The 23,085-nt window shown below is 45.4% G+C and overlaps 1 protein-coding gene across 2 annotated transcripts in view; it reads right to left on the reverse strand.

Moving 5' to 3' along the window:
• Positions 1 to 23,085, reverse strand: part of TAF4B (TATA-box binding protein associated factor 4b) — a 309,374-nt gene that overhangs the window by 192,900 nt on the left and 93,389 nt on the right. The gene's annotated exons all lie outside the window — the stretch shown is intronic.

Genomic DNA, 23,085 nt, shown 5'->3' on the forward strand with positions numbered 1-23,085 from the left:
ATTTACAATCAGATAGGACAAAGCTGCGTCAAAACCCTGCGCCTGCTTGAAGCAGGCATAGGTCTTGATGCAGCATTGTGGAGATGGAGCACCCCTGAGCCTTGCTGGAGCTGCATCGCACTTGCAATACAACTCCAGCAATGCGCCACCTTTACGGCACAGATGCGTCACGCATCTGTGCTGTTTTTGCCCCATGGTGCGCCGCATTGTAAATGCAGCACACCATGGGTGGCGGAACAGCGGCGCAGGATGACTGGCACATCCCTGGTGATGCGCCAGTCATCATAAATCTATCCCTAAGCTTCTTATCTTGTTAGAGATGAACTGCCATATGTATCATCAAACTATTTTGCATTTCCTAAATAGCGAATTTTAAGGAATAAATAGCGATTCTTTACCATTCCTAATTTGCGATGAGCAAATTGCTAATTGCAAATTACCCATTCATTTCCATGGGCCAGGAGGCCCATAGGAATGAAGGTGCAATTTGCGATTAGCAATTAGCTCATCGCAAATTAGGAATTTTTCCAAGGGTGCAGGGGTGTCTCAAGAACACCCTGCTGCACCCCTGAAAAAGAAATTTGGGGGCATATGGCGCACATACATGCCCTAAGGGCATGTATGGGCGTCATATGGCACCTTTTGTTTTTTGGAAAAAAAGCTTTTTGAAAAGAATTCGCAAATTACCACCAACTAGAAGTTGGTGGTAATTTGCAAATCCTTAATGGCATTTTTTGCATATTTTTTGTTTGATACATTGCATTTAAGAAATCGCAAAATTTGCAAATCCTTCAGTGCAATCGCAAAATAAGGAATAGCAAATTTTGCTATTCCTTATTTTGCATCAAACTTGTTTGATACATACCATTTGTCTAATTAGCATTCGCAAAGGCCGAAATTCACAGAATTTCGGCCTTTGCGAATGCTAATTAGCTTGATACATATGGCCCCAAGTGAGGCCTGTCTTGCAACATGGTGCATCTTTTGCATCACTGCTGCATCGGTTTCATGTGGCACGGTGTTTTTTACACCATGACACATCTGCCTAAATGCATCAATTTGTAATTTTGTCGCCTCATAGCAAATCTTTTGCACCGCCGCTGCATCACAAAAGTGACGCACAGTGGCGCAAAAGAGGCATACACCTATCATAAATCTGTCCCTAGCATTTTAAATGATTAATTCAGGATGACGATAAGGTGTGGCCTATCCAGAGGTTTGTTTAAGGTGAGGCCTACTCAGGATTGCAGATCAAAGTTACGCTTGATGAAGAATACAGAGGAGATAATACATGTAAAGGTCTACCAATGAAGTAAGTGATGTCCACTTCATTGCGCCAGTCATTACAAATGTATCCCTAAGCTTCTTATCTTGTTAGAGATGAACCGCCATATGTATCATCAAACTATTTTGCATTTCCTAAATAGCGAATTTTAAGGAATAAATAGCGATTCTTTACCATTCCTAATTTGCGATGAGCAAATTGCTAATTGCAAATTACCCATTCATTTCCATGGGCCAGGAGGCCCATGGGAATGAAGGTGCAACTTGCGATTAGCAATTAGCTCATCGCAAATTAGGAATTTTTCCAAAGGTGCAGGGGTGTCTCAAGAACACCCTGCTGCACCCCTGAAAAAGAAATTTGGGGGCATATGGCACACATACATTTTAAAAACATTCCTTTTCCCCAAAAACGATTTTCAAATCATAATTTGAAAACACTCCACATGGGGAAATGACTTAAAATGTCCTTAAGACACATGAAAGCGTTTTTTGATTGCCTTTGCAGCATGTTTGGGTCACTTTTAACATGGCTATGTAACGCAAACATTCAAAATCTAAATTTGCCATGCACAGGTGGGAGCATATTTACAAGCAATTTGCTCCACAGGGAAAGGTCTTACATTAAAATGGGAAAAATAACATCAGAGACACTCAATTGCCCTATAAAGAAGCATACACCATTATGTCCTTGTCATAAATTTTAAAACCATTCCTTTTCCCCAAAAACGATTTTCAAATCATAATTTGAAAACACTCCACATGGGGAAATGACTTAAAATGTCCTTAAGACACATGAAAGCGTTTTTTGATTGCCTTTGCAGCATGTTTGGGTCACTTTTAACATGGCTATGTAACGCAAACATTCAAAATCTAAATTTGCCATGCACAGGTGGGAACATATTTACAAGCAATTTGCTCCACAGGGAAAGGTCTTACATTAAAATGGGAAAAATAACATCAGAGATACTCAATTGCCTTATAAAGAAGCATACACCATTATGTCCTTGTCATAAATTTTAAAACCATTCCTTTTCCTCAAAAATGATTTTCAAGTCATAATTTGAAAACACTCCACAGCTCCTATGCACATGAAAACCCTGTCAGTACTAATACTTCACATTTTCTCCAATTACAATTTCTCAAAGAAACCAAATCTATTTGTAAAACACTTGAGACAAAGCAACATTTGAAAAACACAACTTTCTTCATAATTTTCTCCTTAAAGCACACTATTCTCTATCTAAATTAAAGAAATCTTTTCTCACCTTAGCAAATACTTTTAGTTTCAAAACAGTCTCAGAAACACACCAATTTGTCTTCAGCAGAGCAAAAGGTATACACTCCAGAGTCTGCAGCTATCAAAAGCACAGAAATGCTGTAATTCTTCACACATCTCTCATGTCACCCAATCAAAACTCTTCCCTCACTTTTTTTCAAATCAAAACCCTTCCCTCCTCTGCCCTCTCTGCCTTTTTTGCATAGCAACCACCTCTTGGAAGACCTCTGGTGTTTGCAAGTTCACACAATGTTTCAATTGAAATCTGAACTCTCAGTGCACCTGCATATCCAGTGCATTCTTTCATTTAATGATTTTTTCTTGACCACTCAGAATACATCTTTCAAAGAAGTCATCCATGCACCCTAACTTTCTGTTTTCAGCAATCAAAATCCACCAATCACTGTTACTGCTTCATTAACACAGAAACTCCACAGTTTTTTTCATTTTAAACTCTTATTTTTTCAAGTGCCATTTCATTGCCACACTTCATCTGACTGCAGCAGAACCTCCTCTCACCATGTTTTCTGTCTGGATTGTTGGACATAGTTACATCTATTGGGCTCAGAGGTATGCTGAGAACAGAAATTTACCTAACCTCAATTTACAAGATGTGGAAATTAAGTGGTTTGGCCACAGAGGATTAAAATGTCACCAATTGATACCATTGGTGAAAACCTTTATGCATTTGCCAAAACCGGACCTGTTAATTGTGCACTGTGGAGGTAATGATTTGGGCACTTTGACTGGGGTAGGTCTGGAAATGCTTTTAAAGGACACCTTTGAGCAATTGATGGCACTTTTTCCTCAAACTGCCTTGGTATATTCAAATATATGCCAAAGACAGAAATGGAGGTGGTCAAACCAATTTTGTCCACAAATTGAGAAGTCGAGGAAGCATGTAAACAAATCTGTTTCAGCTTACATGAGAGACCATGGAATGGGCTCCATGTACAACAATAACTTGCGTTACTACATGCAAGATATCTACAGAGGAGATGGAGTTCACTTCTCAGATGAGGGCAACAGAGTTTTCATTCTGAATTTAAGACTGTGCATTGGTACCTACTTATAAGTACCTAAATGTACCATAAACCCAAAAGCTCTTCTCAGAGCTACCCTACATCTGATCACTCACAATTATTATTTTTCTCTAACTTTTTTCACTAATTTTCAACAAAGTACGCTCCCCGGGGCGCTACCCGGTACGCGAACCGGAAGCTAACCTCGCGAAATTTTTAAAAAAAAATGTTTTTTTCCGCACATATAAGCCTCCTCAGCCACCCTCAGAAAACCTAGGCGGTCAAGATAAGTCTACCGTGCCCCCTTCTACCCATTCTGAACATTATTTGCCCTCCATCTTGTATCTTAAGTCGACCGAAACACAAAATGGTGGACTCCCGTAACGCTTCAGGTTCGCGTACCGGGGCGCTCGCCAGTTCGCGTACCGGGGCGCTCCCCGGGAAGCGCACAATCAAAAAAGGTGGGAAAGTAATTTACAGAAAAACGACTGGAGACACTCTCACAAAATATAGATTAGCTCATACTACATACCAATCCCTATCATTTTCACAAATTTGATTGAAATTCCATTTAGCCATTTAGCCTGTAGACCTCTCTAAATACCGTGAGGTAAATTACTTCTCAAAACACATCTGAAGTGTTGGAATTGACATCCAATGAAAATGTTACTTTCATTATCAACTTTTATTACCTGACATTTGATTGGTTATATACCTGAATATATATAAAGGAAGAGAAGGAAACACAGCCATTTTGACTACTACTTCCTGTTGTACATTTCAATTGGATTTTCACTAATCACTTCAACTTCTTTGTAAAGGTAAGTTGTTATTTTTAAAACTGAAGTAAATTGTGCACAAAAAGTTAATATGGTAAACTTTTTCTGATAGTTATATACTATCCCTCTGTAGTAGTTATAGATTTAGATAGACTTCTCTGTTATAGTTATGGATGGAGTTAGGTTTCTCTTGTATAATTATGAAATTACTTACGTTAAATCACACACACTTTTTTATATTCCTACTTCCACTCTGATACTATACACTGCCCAAAGATAAATTCACTGATAAAAACTGCCTATCTAAAATTAATCCCAACAGTGCCCTATCTCTACTAATATATTTTTTTTTTTATCCAAATTTCAGGCAACATGGAAGGCGAACAGAAAGTTTCATTTCAAATTGTCCTGCAAGAGAGCAGCCAAGAATTAATTGATCCAAATGATATAGAATTTATGGATGAAACTTGGGACCAAGAACTACTGCAATGTGTGCAAGCAGTAGATGACCTCCTTCAAAATGAGGACATTTTACACCCTCAGAGATTACAAACTATGTTCATGGAAAATGACGACATTTCAGACAGTGAAATGTTAGAAATGTTATTAAATTTTGAAACACAATCACAATAATAAATAATTGCTTAAAAAATAAAGAAATTAAAAAATAATCAACAAAACCAACAATCAATTAACATACAGTATTTGAAAAGTCTATCATTCTTTTTTCCTTATAGTACGCTCCCCAGTACGCTTCCCGGTTCGCGAACCGGGCGCTCCCCACGCAAAAAAAAAAAAAAAATTTTTTTTTTTTTGCCCTGCGGGGCCCTTTTAAAGCCTCCACATCAAACCTAGGGGGTCAGGGAGGATCTACTATGCCCCCTTATGGTCATTTCCCCCTTTGTTTGGCCTCTTCTTGTCTCTCGATCCTACCGAGAGACAAGATGGCGGCCGCTCCGGACTGTTTAGAATGTTGACAGACACCGGAGAGCCAATCAGCTTCGCTTCGCGAAGTTCCGTTACGCGTAAAGTACGCGAACCGGAGCGCTGCCCAGAGTGCGCTTACAGATATATATATTTTTTTAAACGTTAATTTCTCAAAATCCACTGGAGCACATATATTGAGACCTAGCAAAGGCACATCGGGCTAACAGTCCCTACAATTTTGCCAAGTTTCGTGCAAATCCATTCAGCCATTCGGGCTAAAAGTGAGGCCAACCGCCCTATGGAAATTAACATTGGAAAAACACGTTTTGGGACCCCCCTTTTTTCTCAGCCCCCCCTTGACGAACCCCCCCCAAATTTTCAGGGGCTGCTCAGAAACAAAATGTTCCATTTTCCTGAAAATTTCAGCCAATTCCGTCCACAAACGCCAAAGTTATTAGACATAGGATTTTTTCCCTATGGGATTTTTGAAAATTCTAACTATATATACCTACTGGCGACCGCCAGTAGGTTATATATATATATATATATATATATATATATATATATATATATATATATATATATATATATATATATATATATATATATATATATATATATATATATATATATATATATATATATATATATACACACACATATATATATATTCCATAGAGCATACTACACCAGAGTAACTTTGCACAAAATGGGAAGTAGTGCCTCAGACCTCTGTCTGAGGGGCTGGGGTCAGCAGGGCACCTTGCTGCATACTGTCTGTGAATGCCCAGCCACACAGTGGTACTGGGAAAGGATAGCAAACAGACTGACGTGATGGAAGTATAGCTACAAATCACGCCTCAGTTGGTAGCATGGGACATATGGGGGAACTCACTTGAAAAATACACGTTACTCTTCTGCAACTGCGCCCTTGCATGAAGAAACACTCTGATGCTGGGGGAGCCCATCCACACCCACATAGAGGGAATAGGAGTTAGACTAGGAGCAGAGGAGCTGATGTACAAATCACAGGGCTGTCCCCAAAGGTTTGAGAGAATATGGAATCCCTGGAGAAGTGAAAAAAATGGTCAGTAGGGCAGTAGACCCAGCGAGGGAGGCTTAAGGGAGCAGCATATACCAAATGTGTTGATTGGCATCCAGAGGGGCCAGCAGTCAGAAGAGGTGATGCCAAACAATGAACAGACCCAGGCACACAGCTGTGAGTACCGCAGAAGCCACTAAGGCATAGATCGTGGACCTTCTCCGAAGTCACAGAGCAAAGACTGAAGGACTAGGGGGAAGCATCCGTGGCCCCTTGCAGCCTCAAATGTCAGTATGCCGACTGTTTGGGGGGAAGGGCAGGGGAGGCTGTGCTGGACTGGGGAACGCTGGATGTCTATGCAGAGAATAGTTTTCTGTTGAAATACCAATTAAAAGATTAACAAAAAAATGCCCTGTATTATGATCTGAAGAAGGGACTGGACTCTCAGATACTTATTCAAAAAAGAAAAATCAAATCAGACCTGCCCATAAGATTCATAAGGTGAGGTGTATGGAGTGGACCTGGTCAAGACTGCATTCACGTTGTGGGTTCACGGTCAGTGCTTAATTTGAGCCAGTGTTTGCAAGTGGGGGCCACCAGCACTCATATTTGGATCCCAGGACTTATTTTTCCTATTCAGACATTTCAAAGGGGGCAATAGATGGAAAAAGCCACAAAGGGGCAAAATGGAGGAAGAGAAAGACGGAAAAAGTCACAAAGGAAGATTAGAACCAACAATAGTGAGATAAAAGGGACAACAATTATCTAGCAGTGAATTAAAGAGGCCTCGAGTGGTTTCAATACTGCTCAGCCTTAGGTTTCAGTGCGCCCGTGTTGGGACGCAAGCATCTGAGAAGAACTTTGGGTGCCAGCACTGATTCACAAAATATTATGTACACTTTTGGGTAAGTTTATAACTTTTAGGTTTTAAACAAAATGCACTTTAATAGTAATTCATACTTTTGCAAAAAGTCCAACACTACAAATGGCCAACCACTGCTACTGTAACACCCTCTAATAAAAATTAATTGAAGTAGGGACTTCCGATACAACCCCATAGAAGACATTGACTTTAAAGGATTTAAAACAGTTAAAATTTACATGACTATATATTGTTAGAAAATAATACGTTGATATTTATTATTTAATTTTATTACTCAAATATTAGATATTTGAAAACTAAATAGGTTATTAAATATTTTATATTTAAATTCTGCAAAAGTGCAGTTTCAGAATACCGAAAAGTAGAAAACGTACTCAAAAGTGCAGTTTGTATATTAAGCAACGCCACACTATTTCAGCAACGCAATACAAAGAATATAAAAACAATGGGGGAATTTCTTCCCAAATATTAATATTGCTCCAGGATAACTGAAGTACATTCTCAAATTGTTTATTGGATACAGTAACATATGACAATGTTAGAAATGCAGTGTGGAAACCGATTCCTATATTCCTGGAAGAACCTGTAGAGTGGGAATCTTTATTGCAGTCTAGTCCCTACACCAATAAGCTTATTACAAGAATGTATAATACAGTAGGGGGGAGCTAGGTGGCGCACAAGCGGAATGGCCGCCATTGCGTGAGGCTCCCGCAGTCTGGCACTAACATCCTGAATTTATCCTGTCCCTAAGGTGATAATCGGTCAACAAATCAGCGGAATCAGGAGCTCAGAGCCTGGGGCACATGCGACGAGAGTTGCGGAGACCTCTATGGCGGAATGCTATAATTATTGTAGCAGAGTAGGCGAGACAGAGACAAGCCCCTGAGTGACACAGAGCTGCTGTGGGGGGGAGCGCATACATGCAAGTACCAAGGCTTTCACGTGGCGTGCAGGCCGGCGGGCTGAGATGGCGGCTGCGGAGGGGCGTTTAGGGCCTCTACAACAGCGCATTCACTACTTATCGCGCTGATGAATGCCAGGGCATTTATTCTCAGCCCTAATGTAACTGCACGCAGAGGATTGAGAAGGTGAAACGCTGGCTATGCATGATGTGTGGATGGCAGGCTTGCTTTAACCAGTGTCGTTCTTACACAGGTACCCTGCAGTAGGAGTGGGTTCGGGCTGCAAGAAGCGCATGCTGGACCTCCGCCCCGCCCTCCCCCAGGCAGGGGAAAGAAGCGAGATGTGCAATATAGAAACTGGCACACAAAGGACTCAGCGCGCTAGTACAGACACCAGGTTTTGACAAATACACAGATAGCAGGGGCCTAACTGCCATATCTGAGACAAGGCGGCCAGTGAGGGGAGATGTACCGATCGCAGTAACTTCATTATAAGATAATAAAGGTGCCTGAAGTGAAGAGCCACAGCTGATTGCGACATGTGATCTTGGACATAGGCCTGGTGGGGAGAGCGTGTGGAAGCTACAGACTGTGTGCACGTCGCCTTTGTCACCGACACAGAAAGGTTGCAGTATTTTGGGGTTCACACAACGGAGATCCTTCACCTGACAATTCATACCCTTAAGCCAGCTGCATGCCAACCGCGTCTCACATTCGACACGAAGAAAAACACACACCAGCAGGCAGCAGAGATGGAGAATGGTACAGAAGAGGCACTGCAGGAATAACAATCCTCATCGGGCGACAATATGAAATCAATCCTTTTTGAGGTGCAGCAAGGCTTCGCGAGCATTGCAGACAAAGTAGATACATTAACTACACGTATGGATGCGATAGCCCACAAAATTGAACGCCACAAAACTCAAATAAAAGACACTGAGCAGCGCATATCAGAAGCAGAGGACACCACTGCTTGCATCCAAAATACAATGTCACAAATGGACAAGCTACTTAAACTTATTGCTGCCAAAAATGAGGACATCGAAGTGAGAAGCAGGAGGAACAATATATGCGTGTTGGGAATACCGGAAAGTACCAACACAGGCAAGATGGAAGACTATGTCGAAAGGCTGTTGCTGGCAGTGGTGGGGGAGGACTCCCTATCCTCTCAGTTTATAGTCGAACGGGCCCATCGGTCCCTTGGTCCGAAACCACCTCCCAGAAGCCCACCCAGGCCTATTATTGCGCGTTTACTAAATTACAGGGATAGAGATGTGGCCCTGAAGGTGGCCAGAGAGAAGCAACTACACTTGGAAGGTATCCCCTTCACTATGTATCTGGATTTTACTACGTATGTCCAAGAGGAGCAGCGCAAATTCCTTCCTGTAAAACAAAACTAAGGCAAGCTCAAGTTGATTATGCCCTGCTGTATCCCGCGCATTTCCGGGTCACGCACCAAGGCAAGCAAACATTCTACACAAAGCCTCAACAGGTTGAGGAATTCTTAAAACTGCTCAAGAGGCACAAGACCGTAACATCAACGCCAGAAGAGTCGCCAAGATCGCACTCACCACACTCAGGTTGATGGACAGGGGGTGTCCTGTTCAAAATATAGACACAGCAAGGCTGAGCTGCAGCAGACAACAGCACCACATAACTATAAACGCCTAGACCAACAACAGATGTGGGTGAGAACTACCCACGGGTGGGACACGCAATACATGAGGGGCCAGACGCCCTCGAAGCCCATTCTCGGACTCAAACAACATAAACTACCCTGAACGGTGAGAGGTACCCGTGGCCACCTGGCAGAATATCCCCCGACGAGTGATTTCCCCCCCCCCCCCATCTTCTTAGGTTCACCTGGGCATTGCCTTGGGAAGTTCAGAGTAATTGTTTGTTTCATGGGTGCTAGGGAGGGGCAAACATAACTGGCATGATTGGGATGCTTCACACTAGCCCGCAGTCCCCAGTCACATTCGCTAGTAAGTGGACAGACAATAGCATTTTCTCCTCATATTCCTCATACGCCCGAGGGACAGCCATATTGGTAAAAAAACAGACGCCTTTTGTCCTAGCGGGGGTCAATGACAGATCCCGATGGGAGGTATGTCATAGCCTGGGGACGACTGGGCAGGGATTCGGTCACGATAGCCAATTGTTATAGCCCTAATGTGAATACTCCGGAGTGCTTTACTACCATTTGGGGAAAATTGTAAATGTAGGATCCACTCATAATTTGGGGAGGTGATTTTAACATGGCCCTTAACTCGGCAATAAACAGGTCCAACACTGCAACACACCACTATAATAATACTCAGGAGGTATAACAAGGAATAGTGGACGAGGGTGTTCTGATAGTTGGCGCTACACACATCCACAGATCAAGGAAGGCACACATTTTACAACTTATGCTGGGACTTGGGCAAGACTCTACTATGGTCTGCTTTACAGAGGACTGGGATCAGTTATTCGGGAGGTGTTGCATCCTGCTAGGACGTTTTCTGATCATTGCCCGGTGAGACTCACAACCCCGGGATATGATAAAGCTAGGCCTAGCTGGAGACACCAACCTAACGCCTTGCTGTATTGAATATGCTACTTACCAGTATGCATCTGTTCTTGGCATGTAGGGCTGCTAACATTCATATCTTAGCATTAGATCGCCGCCTAGTGTTGGGTCCGGATGATCGCACATTGTTGTCCTGGAAGAGTCTTCGAAGTATCCTGAGATAGGTGGCTCCTCCCCTGGACTACAGTGCGCATGGGCATCGGCTCCATCCCCAGATTGTTTTTCGCCATTGTGGCAGGAGATGGAGTGAAAAGTGTAAAGGATGTCCATGCTAATGAATAAATACAATAGTATATCTGCAGCTGCGACAGGCACCGGGGAGGAGGGCGGGCGATATGAATGTTAGCAGCCCTACATGCCAAGAACAGATGCATACTGGTAAGTAGCATATTCAGTTCGAGGCATGTGGGCTGCTAAATTCATATCTTAGCATAGAATACATAGCAGTCCCTCCATCAGCGGCGGTTGCCCGTGCCAGCTGCAGAAACCTGAAAAAGTGTTTTGAGAACAGCCTGTCCTACAGCAGCTTGCTGCTTGGAATGCACATCAACACAGTAGTGTTTTGTAAAGGTGTGTGGTGTAACCCACTTGGCTGCTCTGCAAATATCCTCTAAAGGAATGTTCCCCAGGAAAGCCATGGATGCCCCCAGTTTGCGTGTGGAGTGCGCCCTTGGGGGTATTGTTAAAGTGCGCTTGGCCTTTTGATAACATATCTGGATGCACTTAACAATCCATCTGGCTATCCCTGCTTTGGAAATAGGGTTGCCTTTGTGTTGTGGTGCGAAGGCAACAAAAAGTTGTTTTGTCTTTCTAAAGGGTTGTGTTCTGTCTATGTAGTACATCAACGCCCTCCGTACATCTAAGGTATGGAGCATTCTTTCTGCCACCGTTTGCGGGTTTTGAAAGAATGCTGGCAAGTCAATAGTTTGGTTGAGATGAAACTGACACCACCTTCGGAAGGAATTTGGGGTTAGTGCGTAGCACTACCCTATTTGGATGAATTTGAATGAATGGCTCTTGGATTGTGAGCGCTTGCAGCTCACTGACACGCCTTAGAGACGTAATAGCTACCAGGAAAGCTACTTTCCACGTAAGGAACTGGAGTTCACACGAGTGCAGTGGCTCAAATGGCGGTCCCATCAGTCTGGTGAGAACGACATTGAGGTTCCACACCGGAGCTGGCGGTGTTCTTGGGGGAATGACTCGTTTCAGACCTTCAAGGAAGGCTTTAATGGCGGGCACTCTGAAGACAGAGAGATGCTGCCTGTTTTGAAGATAAGCCGCTATGGCGGATAGATGTATCCGAATGGAAGTGTACGCTAGATTGCACTTGTAAAGATGCAACAGATAGCAAATGATGTTGGGGATAGATGCATCTAGCGGGTTGATGTCATTGGCTGTACAGTAAATGACAAAACGCTTCCATTTCGCAGCATAGCATGCTCTGGTAGTTGGCTTCCTTGCCTCCTTGATGATGTTCATGCATTCTGGAGGTAGGTTAAGGTATCCAAACTCTAGGACTTCAGGAGCCAGATCGCCAGGTTGAGCTGTTGCGGATCTGGATGCTGAATTTCTCCATGGTTCTGTGTCAAAAGACTGGGCGTGAGGCGCAGTCTTTGATGCGGCACCACTGAGAGTTCGAGGAACGTGGTGTACCAAGCCTGGCGCGCCCACGTTGGAGCAACTAGGATGAGAGTCATCGCGTGTTGCCTTAGCTTTCTTGCGACCAGCGGTATCAGAGGGGCTGGCGGAAAAGCGTACGCAAATTTGCCTGACCAGTTCATCCATATCGCATTCCCCTGCGACTGTGGGTGAGGGAACCTGGCGGCAAAGTGTTGGCATTTTGCGTTTTCTCTTGTGGCAAACAGGTCTATCTCCGGATGACCCCACTGCTGGAAGTACGGGTGGAGGACAGATGGGTGTATCTCCCACTCGTGCATTTGATGGCTGTACCTGCTGAGCAGATCCGCCATCTGGTTGTCCTTCCCTGGGAGGTGTTCTGCCATGAGGAAAATGTTTCTCTGAATGGCCCACTTCCACATGCTCTGAGCCAGATGAGACAGCTGTGGCGAGTGGGTGCCTCCCTGCTTTTGAATGTAGTACATCGCAGTCATGTTGTCCGTCCGGACTAACACTACCTTGTTGCACAGATGTACAATGAAGGACTTGATCGCCATGAAGATTGCCATCAGTTCTAGATAGTTGATGTGCATCTTTTGCTGCTGCGTCGTCCATAGTCCCTGCACTGTGTAATTGAGCAGATGAGCTCCCCATCCCTGGAGAGATGCGTCCGTCGTCAGGATAATCTGCGGCACAGGCTCTTGGAACAGTCGGCCCTTGCAAAGGTTGTGTGGAGTCCACCAATGCAGAGAGTCGTATGCCCGACTGGTAACCAACACTAGGTCTGTCAATTGCCCCTGAGCCTGTGTCCACTGATTCGCTAAGCACTCCTGGAGCGGGCGCATATGTAACCGTGCGTGAGGGACTATGAAGATGCAGGAGGCCATCATGCCTATCAACTGCATGAATACTCGCCGGAAGCGAGTGTTGTGGTCTGAACTTTTGGATCAGAGACTGCATGCTGTCTATCCTGACCTGGTTTGGCTGAGCCATGGCCGTCAGGGTGTTGATCGTCGCACCTAGGAACTGCCGGACATGTGCCGGTTGTAAATGCGACTTTGGGTAGTTCAGCGAGAAACCCAGATCGTGAAGAAGGTGAATTGTAGTCGACATGTCCGCGGCGCACTGTCGTTCCGACTTGGCTTGCACGAGCCAGTCGTCGAGGTAGGGGTAGACATGGATGTTCTGCCTCCTGAGGTGCGCTGCTACTGTCGCCAGACACTTGGTAAACACCCTTGGGGCTGTGGTGACTCCAAAGGGTAAGACCTTGAACTGGTAATGCTTGCCTTGAATAGTGAACCTGAGGTATTTCCTGTGGGACGGGTGTAGTGGAATGTGGAAATAAGCATCCTTGAGATCTAAGGTTGCTAAGAAGTCCCCTTGGTTTAGCAAGGGAAGAATCTGCTGCAGTGTAAGCATGTGGAAATGTTCTGATAGTATGTACAGGTTGAGGGGGCGTAGATCTAGAATGGGTCTGAGAGATCCGTCCTTCTTTGGAATAAGGAAGTACAGGGAATAGACCCCTGTGCCTTCCTCTCCCACCGGCACGAGCTCGATTGCTCCTTTTTGCAGCATCACCACTACTTCCTGCTGCAATAAGAGCAAGTGCTCTGCGGACATAGGCCTTTGCCTTGGCGGGATGTTGGGTGGAGTGGATTTCAACTCTAGGCAATAACCATACTGGACTAGTTGTCGCACCCACCTGTCTGTGGTGATGTTTCTCCAGACGGGCAGGAACTGCTGCAGTCTCCCCCTGACAGGTGTTAAGTGGTCGGGGGGCAGTGACGGAGAGTCACTGTTTGCTTGGGGTAGAGGAGCGGGAGCTGTTGTTTCCTCTGCCGCGACCTCTGTTGCTGTTATTTCTGTAACCTCCCTTGTTCTGCTTTTGGAACGAGGATTGCGCTCCACCTTTTGAGAACTGAGATTGTTGACCCATTTGTCCTCTGGTGACTCCACGTGCACCTGAGCGACGAAAATTGTTGCCACGAAACTGTTGCGACTGGAGGGCCCCCATGGACTTAGCAGTTTCTGTGTCTTTTTTTATTTTTTCTAGGGTGGTGTCAACATCTGGACCAAACAGACTATCAGGATTGACTGGCTGATTAAGAATGGTTGTCTGAATATCTGGTTTAAACCCCAAGATGCGGAGCCACGCCTGTCGTCTCAGCATAACGCTAGTGTTGATAGCTCTAGCAGCTGTGTCCGCGGCGTCAAGTGCACACTTGATGGCTGCGTTTGAGATTAGCTTCCCCTCTTCAATAAGCAGTTTGGTGCCTTCTTGGAACTGTGGAGGCAGGTGTTGTATAATCTGTTCTAGGGTGTCGTAATGCGCCCTATCGTAACGCGCTAAGAGTGCTTGTGTATTGGCAATGCGCCAAAAGTTTGCGGCCTGCGCAGCTACTCTTTTGCCCCCTGCCTCTAGCACTTTGGACTCCTTATCCGGGGGAGGAGCTTCACCCGTTGTCTGGGAGTTGGCACGTTTCCTGGCATTGGCGACCACAAGAGAGTCCAGTGGCAACTGTCCCCGAATGTATGCGGGGTCCGCAGGTGCAGGTCTGTACTTCTTTTCAATGCGTGGATTGACCACTCGTGCCCTGGTAGGTTCTTTAAAGATATCCCCCGCATGCTTGAGGACTCCCTTAAGCATAGGCAGCGTTTTTACTGTCCTTTCAGAGACTGAGAATGTGTCGAAAAGGAAGTCTTCTTCTATCGGGTCAGCATGCATGTCCACATCATGATTGGCCGCTGCCCTCTCAAGTAGCGCATGAAAACCTGCTGAATCCTCAGTTGGGGATGCACGTGCATTAAAAAGCTGCGGGTCCTGCCCCACATTTTGGGTGCCCTGGTCACCAGTGTCATCATATGAATCCGGTTGTGCATCTGGTTCATTGATAGGGAAATTGTATTGCTCATCCTCATCATACCCCTCACCCGCAGAGTGTTCTGGTGAGGGAGTAGGGCTCCGTCTTGGAGGAGGCAGGATTGGTTCTGTGAGGCCTGAAGCATCCAGGGGCACCCTCTTCTTTTTCAGTGGGATGACATATGAGTCCACCGACTCTGAAGTTATTTTCCTCTTATAGAGGGTCAATTTGCCGGTGTCCGCGTCGATGAACTGCGCTGAATCATCCTCTGATTCGAGTATCCGACGTGGAAGTGGGCCAGCCGTTGAAGAAACCGTCTTCTTCGGTGCCGATTTGGTGGAAAAGGCTTTCGGCGCCTCCTTTGGTGGCAAAACAAAGAGAAGTTTGCCAGAAGGCGTCGCTGGATTGTCCGTTTGTGCCTTTGTCGTCGAAATCGGAGCCGACGGAGCAGAGGCCTTATCCCTAATTCGCTGTAGTGAAGCGGCGACGAGGGACGCTTCACTGTCAGTTGGTTGTGGAGTCGACGAGGATGGTTTGACCTTTCCTTCGGATCCGACGTCTTTGTGGGCCTTGTGGGCTTTCGACGCGGAACCCGCTGTCACCGACCCCGGGTCCTGGGACCGGTGCGCAGACGTGCCAGTCTTCGATCCGTGCGCCTGCGTAGACTCCGTGGAGCCGGCCTTTGCGGGCTTGGACGGCGCCGATGTTGATCCATGCCGACCATCTTTTTTAGAGGACCCCTCCTCAGGCGTCGATTTCGAATGAGCAGCAGCGGAATCGACTGACTTCTTCGACTTCTGCGGACCGGAGGTCGACGGAGTCGATGGATTAGCGGGGACAGTCGTTTTCGCTGGCACGGCAGCCATCTTAGGGACGCTCGAGTCCTTAAGTTTCGGTTTCGTTTTCGGGTCGGCCATTTTAGATGGAGTCGATCCCGATGCCTTCGGTTTCGGTTTCGATACAGTCTGCTCAGCAAGTAAGTCCGTGGCCGGGCCAGAAGGCGGGGCTGTGGCTTGCGGCATGGGGTCGTGGGTAAGGCCTACAGGCGATCCCGTGACCCGGTCGGCATCCTCGAAACCTTCGGGGCAGAGCTCGTCCCCTGAGCTATCCGCCGCGGCCCCATAAATCTCTTCGTCGTCTCCTACCTCGTCGACGTATTCAAGGCCTTGACCCACGACTCCGTCGTCGTCTAACGGATCCGCCTCGACCTCCGTCTCGGGTGGGGAGATCTGAAGATGATGACCCTGGTCCTCTTCATCTTGGTCGCCGAAGATGTTTTCCGGATCCGGGGCCGTTTGTCTAGCTTCCATGCGCACCGCGCGCCGAAGCTTGAGAGTCTTCTTAGAGCGGAACTGTGCACAGGCCTTGCACTTGCCGTCGTCGTGGTCAGGCGAAAGGCATTTGTTGCAAACGGGGTGTAGATCGATGTGTGGGTACTTGGACCCACAAAGCGGGCAGTATTTAAACGGGCTCCGCTCCATGTCTGAAAAGTTTTGCAGTCGAGTCGCGATGAGAAGGCCTCAAAGTTCGAAAAGCGAAACAAGACTCCCCTTATTCCGGCTCCAAGAGACGGAAGACTCGAGACCGTGCGCAGACAATACCGACGCAAAAAGCGAGGCCTTTTGGCCGCTAAAAGTTAGTTTTTTCTCGGTTTCGACAGAGAGACGTCGAGACCACATCCGAACCCAATGGCGGAAAAAAACAATCTGGGGATGGAGCCGATGCCCATGCGCACTGTAGTCCAGGGGAGGAGCCACCTATCTCAGGATACTTCGAAGACTCTTCCAGGACAACAATGTGCGATCATCCGGACCCAACACTAGGCGGCGATCTAATGCTAAGATATGAATTTAGCAGCCCACATGCCTCGAACATAGTTTTTCATAGCAAGCTGGGAGAGGAGAGCCAGGATTTTTTCTTAAGAAACAAAGGGTCCATGGACAGTGTGGAGACGATATGGGAGGCCTTCAAAGCCACAATCAGGCAGTTCTGTATTTCGAAGAGTTGTGGTGTGCTAAGAGATATACAGAGAACCATCAGAAAGTTGGAGGGAGACCTGAAGAGGCTGAATTGTGGATGGGGGGGGGGGGGGGTCAAGGGGGGGAGACCGGAGAGGTGCAGCAGGATTTTCACGAGAAATTATCTGAATATGAGGAGACTGGGTGGCCAGTAGGTATGGCGAAGGTGAACGTCCAGGGAGGGCACTAGCTGATGACCAGACACCATCTTTTCTCAACTCATGTACTGGAAGTTGTGGGACCCGGGGAGACAGTGCAGAGGGATACACTTTATATACTTGAGACATTCACCTCGCATTATAAAACACTATATACCACGCAGAGACATGGATCAGTGGATCTAGATAGCTTTCTGGGGGACCTAGCACTTGGGTGGCTGAGTAATACACAAAGGGAGCGCCTTAGCATTCCATTAGAGTTGGACAAAATTAGGGAGGCAATAATGGAACTAAAAAATGGAAAGGCACCGGGATTAGATGGCATCCCTGCTGAATTTGATAAAAGTTATATTAATATTATGGTCCCAGTTCTGAAGGAAGTATATGAGGAATCGTTGGAAATAGGTGTACTCCCCCCACCAACCCCCCCCCCTATCGACGAGGGAAGCGCTAGTCACATCCCTTTTGAAACCCGGCAAGTCTCCCAGCTCCTGCGACTCCTACAGGCCGCTGTCGCTTATCCATTGTGATGCAAAATTATTGGCTAAAGTCTTGTCCAACAGGTTGACTCTCCTGATGGACAAGCTTATTCTTCCAGACCAGTCAGGTTTTGTCCCTGGACGGGCCACCACCCATAATCTCTGCACATTATTCTCTCTGCTTCAGAACGTAGCACCTGAATTCCCACTGCCTGCAGTTTTCTTAGATGCCACTAAGGCATTTTATTCGGTGGAATGGGATTATCTCGTCGGGGTGTAGCAACGTATGGGCTTTCCTCCTATGTTCATCTCCTGGGTCAAACTACTGTATCAGCAGCCCACGGCCAAAGTGTTGATTAATGGTCATCTTTCGCCCGCGTTTTCCATCACGAGAGGCACCAGGCAGGGATGCCCGCTATCTCCACTACTATTTGCCATAGCAATAGAGCCGTTAGCTTCCAGGCTCCGTCAGCATCACCAGGACAAGGCCTTGCGTTGCTGCTTACGTCATATTTTGATCTCTCTTTATGCAGATGACGTTACTGTTTGTTAGAGACCCCCAGCAGAACATCACTCCCCTACTAAGGGAATTCATTGTCTTTGGCAGGCTATCTGGAGTGAATATCAATTGGGAGATCCGCTCTCGGCTTTCCGTTGGAATAGTGCTATACGGATCTGCGGTACTTGGACATTCAATTGACCAGAGACAGAGAAAGTGTTATACGACTCAATTATGGCACAGCGGTCACGTGGCTTACCAGCAATTTGACACGTTGGATCTCTCTGCCCCTTTTGTTCGCAGGTCACGCATCCTTGATAAAAATGGTTGTTCTCCCACAGTTTCTATACCTTTTTTTGAATATGCCATATAACCTGAGCACCTTTTTTGTTTCCAAGACTCTGCGCACCGAGCTACTCAGGTTGCTTTGGGGACGGAAACAGCCGAGGCTTAAATGGTCTATACTTACGAGGCCCTATGACCAAGGAAGCTTTGATATTCCAGACTTTGAAGTTTATTTTTTGAGTGCGCTAAGCACATTACGCTTATTATTGGATCTACCCTCCTAGGTACATGCCACAGGTGGCTACGGAGGATTGGCTCGCTGACCCCATTCCCTTGAACGGTATTATACATGGTCCGACGAAACCCACCACAGTCACGAGTACGGTTGCCGCATTAAACCGTATTACAGATCTGCTAAACAACCAGTTATTACATTCCGCGCGGTTGCCACTGTGCTATCATCCCGCTTTTGAAGGAAAAGGTTTTCATAAGTTATGTGAACGGATTAATGTCACTACATGGGGCGACCTCTTCCACGATGGTATGTTCCGCTCCTCAGATCACTTATTCCAGGGGATGCGACCTTCACCTCTGGATCTTTTAATCTGAATCTTTTCCTCTATGTGCGATTGCGTCAGGGAATCCGCTCGGTGATCCCAGACTTTCCACAGGAACCCGCAAACCTCCTCCCGCTACAGCACATGTTGGGATCCACAGATGGGAAACATTTAGTATCGGGACTCTATAGCTGTATACGTGCGCAACAGATGGCAGTCACTAGCCCAGCCAGCGCACACTGGAATGTAGAACTGGGAAGAGAGGTGACCGACGAACAGTGGACATATTGTTGCCTCCAAACCTCACAAATTCCTGCTAGTTGTAGATTGTGGGTAATAAACTACAAATTCTTACACCGCCTGTACTATACACCTGCCAAAAAATATAGATTTTGACTGATAGATAATGATAAGTGTGAGAGATGTGGTAGGCCAGGGGCTGGATTCATACACCTGACGAGGGAATGCTGTAAAATACAGGAGTTCTGAGAACAAGTTCACGTAGCCCTTGAGAAAATGATGAAGAGCACACTGGAGAGGGATCCCTTTATGGCGCTTTTGGGATATACAGCGAAGATACCTAAATCATATCGTAAGTTCCTTGCTCTAACGCTCCTATCGGCCAAGCAAAGGGTGGCCTGCAGATGGGGCAGGGGACGAGCCCCAAAATGTAAAGACTGGTTGGGAGACTTATTATATTGTCAGGTGCAATTGACTGTTTTTGCTGAAACACTTCCATGTGCATCCAGGCCCAAGGATATAAGGGGTCCTCTCCAAGAATATCTCCTCCTACGGGACATGGGTGGGCCTAACACTTCTTCCCCGCGGAATGGTATTTGAATGCTGTATACAATAGGACTTTCATTGCTTCCCATGCCACCCACCTTCACGTTAAAGAGCTAGATCATACTCTCCACTATTGGTGCACTTCGGATTGAGGCATTCTATCTTTTCTGCTGATGCGACATATTCAGACATGTGCGGTTGGAAAGGTGAGGGAACTGTTCCTGTATGATTGCTGAAATATATTGCTGATGTTCCAAATGTACTACTGCCATGCCATTCTCAAACTTGTATTTTTTGCAGTTCATGTATGCTATACAGGACTACTTCACCCACTGTTTTGATATTGTGCAAAGATGAGGGAGAACATGATATTAGACGCACAAGGGTCATCTCATGATTATAAGATGCTGTAATGTTGTCATAATTGATGAAAACTGATAAATAAAAGGTTCATAAAAAATGTATAATACAGTATGAACAGGATGAGTGAAGAGCTCATGACTAACAGACTACAATGGGTGGAACGCCCAGTCATTAAGATTACTGTTAAGCACTGGTCCTACTGTTCCCAACAAATCAAAGAAACCTTTCTCAATGGGAAATCTAAATCAATTCATTATAAATACACAGAGTATATGGTAAAACCAGAGTCTACGGCACAACATGTTTGAAGTAAAGCTCTAACTATAGATGATGTTCAGGTCTGTATGCAGATTCCATGCACCACACCTGAAGGAGTCCGAGGGTAGCTGATAACTGGTCACAAATATGGTGGGCAATGGAGATAATGATAGGGAAAAATAGCTTGTGATTACTCAGATGATAGTCATGTTGGCTTATGTAAAAGATGCACCAAGAACATTTTGCATATTGCTGGCAATAGCCATCCTTTAGGGAAAGCAAAGGGTTACACATGCGGTGCAAGACCAACATCACAATTTAAAAACGGGCTCAAGGATACGGTGATGTGCGGGAAGCTGGCCAAGTTATGCATCCACTCTACAAGCCATGTCCCACCCTAGAGATTTTCAGGAACTAATAAGAACTTGTATAGCGCATTTTAACAACTCCGAAAGAAAAGCAAGACTATCAGAACCGGCCCGATCAGTTTCTCTGTGGTGATACAAATTATAACAACCATGTTACTCATAGCAATGATGTCAGATGCGTATTTGAGTGGTGTATTGTATTGTAATTGCATTTAATGCTTACTACCCCAGACGAGGCGTCCAATTGCTTTTTTTGCAAGCAGCATACAAACTCCAGAACCCATAAAGGATTTGTGGTGAATTAGTATGGTGAAAATATGAAATTAATTTGAGTGGTGGATATGTTTGTCTTTTATTAAAATTGAGAAGGATAGTGGAGGGATAGAGAAGGAGAAAGGGTTTGCATTTATATATCGCTTGCTACCACTGATGGAGGGTTGAAGTGCTTTTTTGGTGAGTAGCACATTACTCTAGAAACCATAAAGGATTAGTGGTGAATTAGTATAGTGAAATTTGAGTGGTTACCATGTTAGTCTGTCATTTGGATTGAAAAGAATAGTGGAGGGATAGAAGGGAAGGATTTAATGTATTATTTGTTTTGGAGCTCATAGCAATAGGAGGAGGCTTGGGATGAGTAAAAGGGAGGTGGAGGGAGAGGAGTAAAAGGGAGGTGGAGGGAGATGAGTAAAAGGCAGGTGGAGGGAGATGAGTAAAAGGGAGGTGGAGGGGGATGAGTCAAAGGGAGGGTTTGGAAAGGCTTGTTTGGGGGATTGGGATCATAAAAAGAGGTATTAGATGATGCAAGGAGAGGTGGAGTAGAGAAGAGTCTTGAAATGGTTATTTGGGGGATCACAGTAGTGGTATGGGATGAATGAGTGTGTGTGTAGGTAATGGATATATTGATAGAGGTATAGGGTGAGAAATAGGCTACTGCACTGGAAAGAGTAGTAGAAAAAAGTTTGAGACGAGTCAGAGTTGAGCTGGAGGATATATTGAGAGCGGTATAGGGATCAAATTAGGGTAGTGCATTGGATATGCGGAGTAAAAGGAAAAGTAATAAATATTTAGATCCAAAAGTAATAAAGATATAGATCCATTAGCACATTGAAGGTATATAGATGCATAAAGGAAGGTAGTATATGTAGATTAAAGATGCATTAAATAAACTCTGGATTTCAAGTGTTGATGTACTTAAAATTTGTTTTATTTATTGTAGATCTATAGAGAAGCAGTTGTGGATAGTTATGACAAAGATTAGTCGTAGAGGTTTTATAGTAACAAAGCTTGATCTTGCTAGTTTGTCCACTTGGGCATTCATCGATAGCTTGGAGTCCATGGTCATTCTGAGGTTTCTTACTTAAGTCGATATTTTGGGCGGTGTTCCCAGATCAGGCCACATGGCGACTGGGTCATAATGTTTTCAATTGCCATCGTAAGTATTTCCGTTTTGGAAGCATTCAATTCGAGATTACTCCACGTTATCCATTGATCCACAGCTCAGACAGATGAAATTTGGTGAGTTTCCAATATCTTTGGGGCATTGCGTTTGCGTGTCATTTGCATACTTATAGCACGTGAGGTGAAATTGATTGATTAGTGCCGGTAAAGACTTCATGTAGATGCTGAAGAGCTGGGTGAGATAATAGAGCCTTGAGGGACCCCTGCTTTTGTGAAGTATGGTTTGGATAAGAAAGGTGGGGTATGGGTGACAAAGGTAGGATGCGATCCAGTATAGAGCAGTACCCTCTATGCCAACTTCGTGGAGTCTCTGTATCAGAGTTTCATGGCCAACTGTGTCAGAGGCAGCCGAGAGGTCAAGAGAAGTAGCGCAGGAACCCTGTTGCAGGCAACTGTTGGCAAGGAGGGCCGATTCTGTGACTCTTCCTGGACGGAATCCCGCTTGGAAGTCTGAAAGTATGGCATGCTCTTCAATGAATTGTGTCAGCTGGGCAAAAGCTTCTCTTTCTATCAGTTTGCCCAGGAAAGGTCCATTTGAAATCGGACTGTAGTTGTCAGGGATCAGCTGGCCCAAGTTTGTTTTCTTCACTAATGGGCGTATGTATGACTTTTTGAGTTCTTCTGGAAATATTCTGGTAGTTAAGGAGTTGTTTATGATTCTCCTTACTGGAGTGGCAGCAGAGGTTGT

This window comes from Lissotriton helveticus, chromosome 4_1 (assembly GCF_964261635.1).
Source record: "Lissotriton helveticus chromosome 4_1, aLisHel1.1, whole genome shotgun sequence".
In the NCBI taxonomy this organism is placed as follows: Eukaryota; Metazoa; Chordata; class Amphibia; order Caudata; family Salamandridae; genus Lissotriton; species Lissotriton helveticus.